The 7,632-nt window shown below is 40.5% G+C and overlaps 1 long non-coding RNA gene across 1 annotated transcript; it reads right to left on the bottom strand.

Moving 5' to 3' along the window:
- On the bottom strand, positions 1-2,568 carry LOC135612217 (uncharacterized). Its single transcript, XR_010486838.1, has 2 exons — positions 1,973-2,568; positions 1-257 (listed from the first exon to the last, which is right to left on the bottom strand). It is a non-coding gene; the product is annotated as an uncharacterized LOC135612217 (long non-coding RNA).
- Between the last annotated feature and the right edge of the window lie 5,064 nt (positions 2,569-7,632).

The following is a 7,632-nucleotide window of genomic DNA, read 5'->3' on the forward strand; positions in this document are numbered from 1 at the left end:
TATGCAGTCACCACAATCATCGATTTACCATAAGTTCATATCATTACACAAATTTAATTTAACATTCCAAAACCCTATACATGAGGGATCCTTTAACTTACACAAAATCCACAGGTTTAGATTCATAGTCACATTTCATTAGATGCAAGGTAGCTTATACACAACTACATATATGCTAACAAAAGTTCTGCCCAACGTCTTCTAAACTTTCCACTGCCTCAGCCCATTCTTAACATTTAAGCAAGAGATACGCTATCCTGAAAAATTTATCAACAAATGGGGTGAGCATAAAGAGCTCAGCAAGTGACTAACATATCCATATCAAAATAGTACAATTTCCAAAGAGATACAGTTTCAAAACACAAAGCAGAATATACGATTTCGTAGACATAATATCATTAGGAGCAGAATCACAATTGTCCTTTTAATCATACATATTTGGTTCCTGACAGATGGGGCATAGAGTAATTGGAGCATATCAGAAACAAAGGAAACATATCGGAGCTTATCAATGGCATATAAAATGTTCCAAAACACATCAACGACATATGGAACATTACGAAGCAAACTCAACAGTGAAGGAAGCATTTCAGAGCATATCAAACTCATATGTCGTACAAAAGCTCAAACGTCGTCCTTGACGTTGCAATCATATCATACTTATCCAGAGCAGGAACAGAAATAACTCACCAAGACTCTGGATGTCATATCAAACATATAGAGGGTGTAGTGGGATCTCAGTCAGAATGTGATTCATCCATTTCTGAATGACCACCTGACAAAAGTCTCCCACGTCTGGGAGCTCCATCCACCCACGTCTAGGTGAAGTCAAAGGGGGCCGGCAGAGCATCGCAGGCTCTAAGCAATATCCCACATAGCGGGACCCCACATAGCGGGCAAATAAGCGCATACCAGAATATCCCACATAGCGGGACCCCACATAGCGGGCAAATCAGCGCATTCCCTTTACCATTTCTGGCAAAGGTCCAGACAATCCCACACACCAGAGTACAAGAAGGCAGTTTCAACAAAATGCAGCATATAACGGAAGCACACGCGGAACAACCAAACGTACATGTGCCTTTTCAAAAACAATGTGATGCAAGGAACAAATCTCTCACAAAAGTATTCATTTCAGGGAAAGAATTGAAAGCAAGAGTGTACAGGGATTCCAAGCAATCATAACCAGCTCAATTCCAATAAGAAGGTTATGCGAATTCAAGTATCCAAAGGAAATGGAACAGAATACGCGAAATCGACCAAAGCTCGATTTCGGACAGAATTCCAGTGGCACATCAAACAAATATTTCAGAATAACAAATATGCTCCAATACCCATAAGAAGGCTATGGTTGAACCATATATCAGTCTATATTCGGATGGAACAGATTTTATATGAAACAGGGCTCCCAACACAGAGTTACCTCTGATTTGGTAACATAAGGTCAAAATCACAATCACTGGTTTGCAGACTTTATAGGATCGGATTCAACAGACGATAGGGTGAGAAATTGAACTCCAAAATTTTCAAAATATATGTCAAAAGAGAGAATTTCAAGTCTAGTTTCAAATAAAATCAGTTTGGTACAAATCAGAATTTTCAACAGGGAGTTATAGGCGTTTTAGTATCGAAAGGTCAGAAATCTTGAACTCTGTTTTACAGCGTCTATAGGCTCTTTTGAAACAAATTTTTTGGTAAGTATTCGGTGTCCAAAATCTACAAAATCGGTGTCAAAAGAAAGACATACGAGTCTAATTTCAAACAAAAATAGTTCCTGCCTGAATTCTCATTCTGTACTAAAACTTAGGGCCGAAACAGTGCTTAGGGGTCAGTTTACCGAAAACTTTCAGAATCCATAGTTCTATGTCCAAAGAGAAACATATCAGTTTCTAAATAAAAATCTTCCAATTTATTTTGAATCAACATAAAAACAGAGTCAAATACTTATGTAGGATGGGGCTAGAACACTTGCCTTTGCAAATTTTGACCCGAAGTAACAAGATTAAATCAAAAACCCTAAAAGCCCCAAATTTTCTTTCTCTTCTCCTTCTTCTTCTTCTTCTTCATCTTCTTCTTTTCTTTCCCTGATCACCCACGAGCTGCCTCCTCTGCTTCCTTAACAACGAAGGCAGAGAGGCTTAAGCGGTGGAATTTGTCATTTGGTGCATTTTGCAGTTTAGTCCTTGTTTTTATCATATTCACGATTAGGTCCTTAGGGTTTACATATAGGTCCTCAGATTCTTTCTTCTTTTTTTTTTTTTTTTTTTGAACAGATCTCCCAAATCTTACAAATAGGTTACCTCTAATTCATACTCTATTTCTTTTGTTAATTAAAATAGATGCTTACATTATCACCAAAAATTCATACGAACATTCGGAAATGAGGGGTGTTACAAGACGCAATCTGAGTTTAGACGCAATCTGCATTTAGACGCAAACTGCGTTTAGACGCTAACTGTGTTTAAATGTAAACTGCACTTAATCATAAGTAATCTTAGAATCGGCTTTTGCATCAAAATAGTCTTTATCGAACGAACGCAGCTTTCGTTTTTTAATCGCTGAAAAATATCCGCTGCACTAATTCACCCCCCCCCCCTCTTAGTGCTCTCGATCCTAACAATTGGTATCAGAGCCCGGTTAACTCTCAAAAGGATTAAAACCCAAGAGAGATGGCTTACGCCGGAAACCAAGAGGGCCATTCCATTACACGTCCACCCATGTTTAATGGGACGGACTACACCTATTGGAAGACCCGAATGAGAATCTTTCTTATTTCTATGGACATTGATCTTTGGAATCTTGTCGAGAATGGTTTTTCAAAGTCTTCTCTTCCAATGATCGATTGGAATGATTTGGAGAAGAAGGCTTTCGCTCTTAATGCAAAGGCTATGAATGCCTTATTTTGTGCACTTGATAAAAACGAGTTTAACCATGTTTCAACTTGTGAAACTGCGTTTGATATTTGGCACACGCTCGAAGTGACCCATGAGGGCACAAGTAGAGTAAAAGAGTCAAAAATCAATTTGCTGTTACATTCTTTCGAACTTTTTCGGATGAAACCGAGTGAAACCATTGGCGACATGTTTACCCGTTTCACGGATGTCGTCAACGGTCTAAAAGGACTCGGAAAGAGCTTTTCGGATTTTGAGCTTGTTAATAAGATACTAAGATCCCTTCCTAAGAGTTGGGATCCTAAAGTCACCGCTATTCAAGAGGCAAAAGATCTGCGAAATTTCCCTCTTGAAGAACTAATCGGGTCATTAATGACCTACGAAATGACTTGTAAAGCTCATGAAGAGCAAGAAGACATCCTTCCAAAGAACAGGAAGGATATGGCACTCAAAACTTCAGAATGCCACTTGAGAGAAAACTCAAGTGATGAGGACTGTGATGATGACTTGGCACTTCTAACAAGAAAGTTTAAAAAGTTCTTTAAAAGAAACAAGTTTAAGAATGATGCAAAAAATAAACTTGAACCCAAAAAGGACCAAGTAATCTGCTATGAATGCAAAAAGCCGAGACACTACAAGAGTGATTGTCCCCAAGTCAAGAAAAGAACAACAAAGAAGAAGGCGCTCCAAGCAACATGGGATGATTCGAGCGCATCTGAGGAAGAGGAGTCCAACACCGAGCAAGTTGCTCATTACGCCTTAATGGCCATCGAAGATGAGGTAACAAATTCAATAGATGCTGATTTATCTTTCGATGAATTATTAAATGCTTTCAATGACTTATTTGACGAATGCAAGAGTATAAGTAGAAAATATAAATTGCTGAAAAAGATGCATGATAGTCTTACTTGTGAGTTTGATAAGTTAAAAGTCGAACATCATGATAGTTTAAATTCATGTAACAAATGTCATGATTTAGAAACTTTGCAAAAAGAAAACCTGCTACTCAAGGACACCTTGAAGAAATTCGAGGTTGGTAGCAAGTCATTAAACATGATCCTTGCAAACAAGGGTCACATTCCAAAAAGGAGCGGAATTGGATTTGTGAGAAGTCCTCACCAAAATCCAACCACCTTCATAAAAGGCTCCATCTTACATGTTCAACACCAAACCAAGTGCAACTTTTGTTGCAAATCTGGACACAAGACACATTGTTGTCCATTCAAGAAAATAAGTCCAAACAAACTAATCTGGGTTCCTAAAGGAACCATGACAAATTCTATGCAACATGATAAGAAATGTGTTAGGATCGAGAGCACTAAGAGGGGGGGGGTGAATTAGTGCAGCGGATATCTTTTAGCGATTAAAAACAAAAGCTGCGTTCGTTCGATAAAAATCAGTTTTGAAGCAAAAGCCGACTCAAAGATAACTTATGACTAAGTGCAGTTTACGTCTAAACGTAGTTTACGTCTAAACACAATTTACGTTTAAATGCAGTTTGCGTCTAAACGCAGATTTACGTCTAAACGCAGATTTACGTCTAAACGCAGATTTACGTCCAAACCCAGTTTACGTCTAAAACGCAGTTTTACGTTTAAACGTAGTTTACGTCTAAACGCATATTTACGTCTAAACGTAGATTTACGTCTAAACGCAGATTTACGTCTAAACGCAGTTTGCGTCTAAGCGCAGTTTGCGTCTAAACACAGTTTACGTCTAAGCGCAGTTTACGTCTAAATGCAGTTTATGTCTAAACGCAGTTTGCGTCTAAACGCAGTTTGCGTCTAAGCGCAGTTTACGTCTAAACGCAGTTTGCGTCTAAACGCAGTTTGCGTCTAAACGCAGATGACAGTTTGCAGTTCTAAATGAAATCAAGACGTAAACGTAAACTGCACAGAACCTTGTTCGTAAAATCGCAGAAGACAGTTTGCAGTTGTAAATGAAATCAAGACGTGAACGTAAACTGCACAGAACCTTGTCCGTAAAAAAAAGCGTAGAAGATAGTTTGCAGTTGTAAGTGAAATCAAGACGTAAACGTAAACTGCACAGAACTCATTCGTAAAAGCGCAAAGAGACAGTTTGCAGTTTGTAGATGGAATCAAGACGTAAACGTAAACTGCACAGAATTCGTTCGTAAAAGCACAGAGAGCAGTTTGCAGTTTGTAAATGGAATTAAGACGTGAACGTAAACTGCACAGAACTCGTTCGTAAAAGCGCAGAGAGCAGTAGCTATGTAGGAGGTTTGCAGTAATGATAAAGTGCTCAAAATAAACGCAAACCAGAGATTTAGAGTGGTTCGGTCAGTCTTGACCTACTCCACTTTTGGCTTCCTCCACCGATGAGGTTACCGACGTCAACTAGAGGCCTTCCTTCAATAGGCGAAGGCCAACTACCCTCTTACAGATTCACTCCTTTTGACGGGCTTAGGAGACAACCCTTACAGAAGTTTTCTCTCCTCTCTTTACAACTCAAACTTGAAGAATAGAAAGAGGAGAACTAGCAGTTTTGAGCTCTAAGAAACACAGAAAGGTAGCAAGATTTCGAGTGTGTGTTCTGTTCTTTCAGTGCTGAATGGGTGGGCTATTTATAGGCCCCAACCCAATTCAAATTTGGAGCTCAAAACGATCAAATCCCGGAATTCCGGGATTAGGCGGTTGCACCTCCTGACTGGAGAGGTTGCACCGCCTGGCAGAGCTCGAAGACTGAGCCCAGGCGGTGCCACCTCTTGACAGAGGCGGTTGCACCTCTCTGCCAGAGCTCGAAGACTGAGCTCAGGCGGTGCCACCTCCTGGCTGGGGAGGTTGCACCGCCCAGTCTCGCTGGGAGGCTTAGCCTAGGCGGTGCCACCTCCTGGCTGGGGCGGTGCCACCTCTTTCACTATTTCAGCTCACTTGGTTTGGCTCCAAACTTGGCCCAAACCAGTCCGAACTTGGGCCTAATTGACCCCTACTTGGGTTATAGGATTAACACCTAATCCTAACCCTAATTAACGTGCTAACTATGATTTTAAAGACATTTTCTAAGCTATTACAAAGTCCGCAGGTCAAGACTTCTTCTGGCGAGCTTCCGGCAAACTTCCGGCGGTCTTCCGATGAACTCTCGGAAACCATTCTGCGGACTCCCGGCAAGCTCCTAGACTTCACGATTTGTTCTTAGCGAGTTCCAACAAGCTTCTTCGGCAAGCTCCGATCTTTCTCGGCGAGCTCCGCGAACTTCCAACGAACCTTCCGGCGAGCTTCCGAAAAACCCTTCGGCAAGCTCCCAACTCATTCTCGGCTAGTTCCGGTAGCATTCCCGACGAACCTTCGGACTTCCGTCGAACTCTCGAACTCGCAACAAATCCTTCGCGCTTGACTCCGACACTTTGTTTCGCTTTATGTCTTCATCGTTATCATAGTTAATCCTGCACAATTAAAACAAAACATTGATCGAGACAATTAATCCTAAGCAATTAACCAAGTTGTCCGGCATGTCATTGGTCCCTCGACGCTTCGTCTGATTCTTCGGCGCATCGTCCTCTCCTGCGGCCTATTGCCCAATCGGCCAGTTGACTCCGCAACTCCGATATCCTTGGCACAATAACCGCTCTTCTTGGCCCGATGCCCGAGTCCACGGCCCGAAGCCTTCTGTCGATACGTCGACCGATCCACCGGCCCGACGTCCAATCTTCTGACATGTTCCTCCGGTACAACATGATGTTCCTGCTTTAATTGTCTCATCCTGATCAAAGCATCCTGCATCACTCAAAACGCATATTAAATCATAAACATATATCAAGTAGTTTCATCATCAAAATACGAGATTCAACAAAATGTAGATCTATTTATGAGGCACCCAAAAGCAAATGGGTACCTAAACATCATCCTTTCTTGTAGAAAACTAAACCATTGCAAGCTAGGAGCAAGAGATGGTACCTTGATAGTGGATGCTCAAGGCATATGACCGGAGATCCATCTCAATTCTCTAAGCTCACTAGCATAGACGAAGGATATGTCACCTTCGGAGACAACAACAAGGTTAAAATCATTGGCAAAGGAACCATAGGTAACAAATCCAACTTCTCTATTGAAGATGTTTTACTAGTTGATGGTTTAAAACATAACCTCTTGAGCATTAGTCAATTATGTGATAAAGGATATACTATAAGATTTGAATCTAATGCTTGCATCATTGAAAAACCACACAAAAATATATCTATGATTGCATTAAAACAAAATAATGTATACACTATTGACATCAATGACTTATGTGATGAAATGTGTTTTGCCGTTATGAATGAGGATGCTTGGCTATGGCATAGAAGATTAGGTCATGCTAGCATGAAACTAATCACTCAAGTATCATCTAGAGAACTTGTAAGAGGAATTCCTCATATCAAGTTCATCAAAGATAATGTATGTGATGCTTGCCAATTAGGTAAGCAAATTAAGGGTAGCTTCAAAGCTAAGAATCAAATAAGCACCTCTAGGCCCTTACAATTGATCCATATGGACTTGTTCGGACCAATCTCTACATCGAGTCTAGGAGGTTGCAAATACGCCTTTGTCATTGTTGATGACTATAGCAGATATACATGGACCTACTTCTTAAAACAGAAAAATGAATGCTTTAGATATTTTACCAAGTTTTGTAAACTTGTTCAAAATGAGAAGGGATCTATGATTTCGTCAATTAGAAGTGATCATGGTGGAGAATTTCAAAACCATGATTTCCAAGAATTCTGTGAACTCAACGGATACAA

Source organism: Musa acuminata, chromosome BXJ1-2, assembly GCF_036884655.1.
Source record: "Musa acuminata AAA Group cultivar baxijiao chromosome BXJ1-2, Cavendish_Baxijiao_AAA, whole genome shotgun sequence".
Taxonomy (NCBI): domain Eukaryota; kingdom Viridiplantae; phylum Streptophyta; class Magnoliopsida; order Zingiberales; family Musaceae; genus Musa; species Musa acuminata.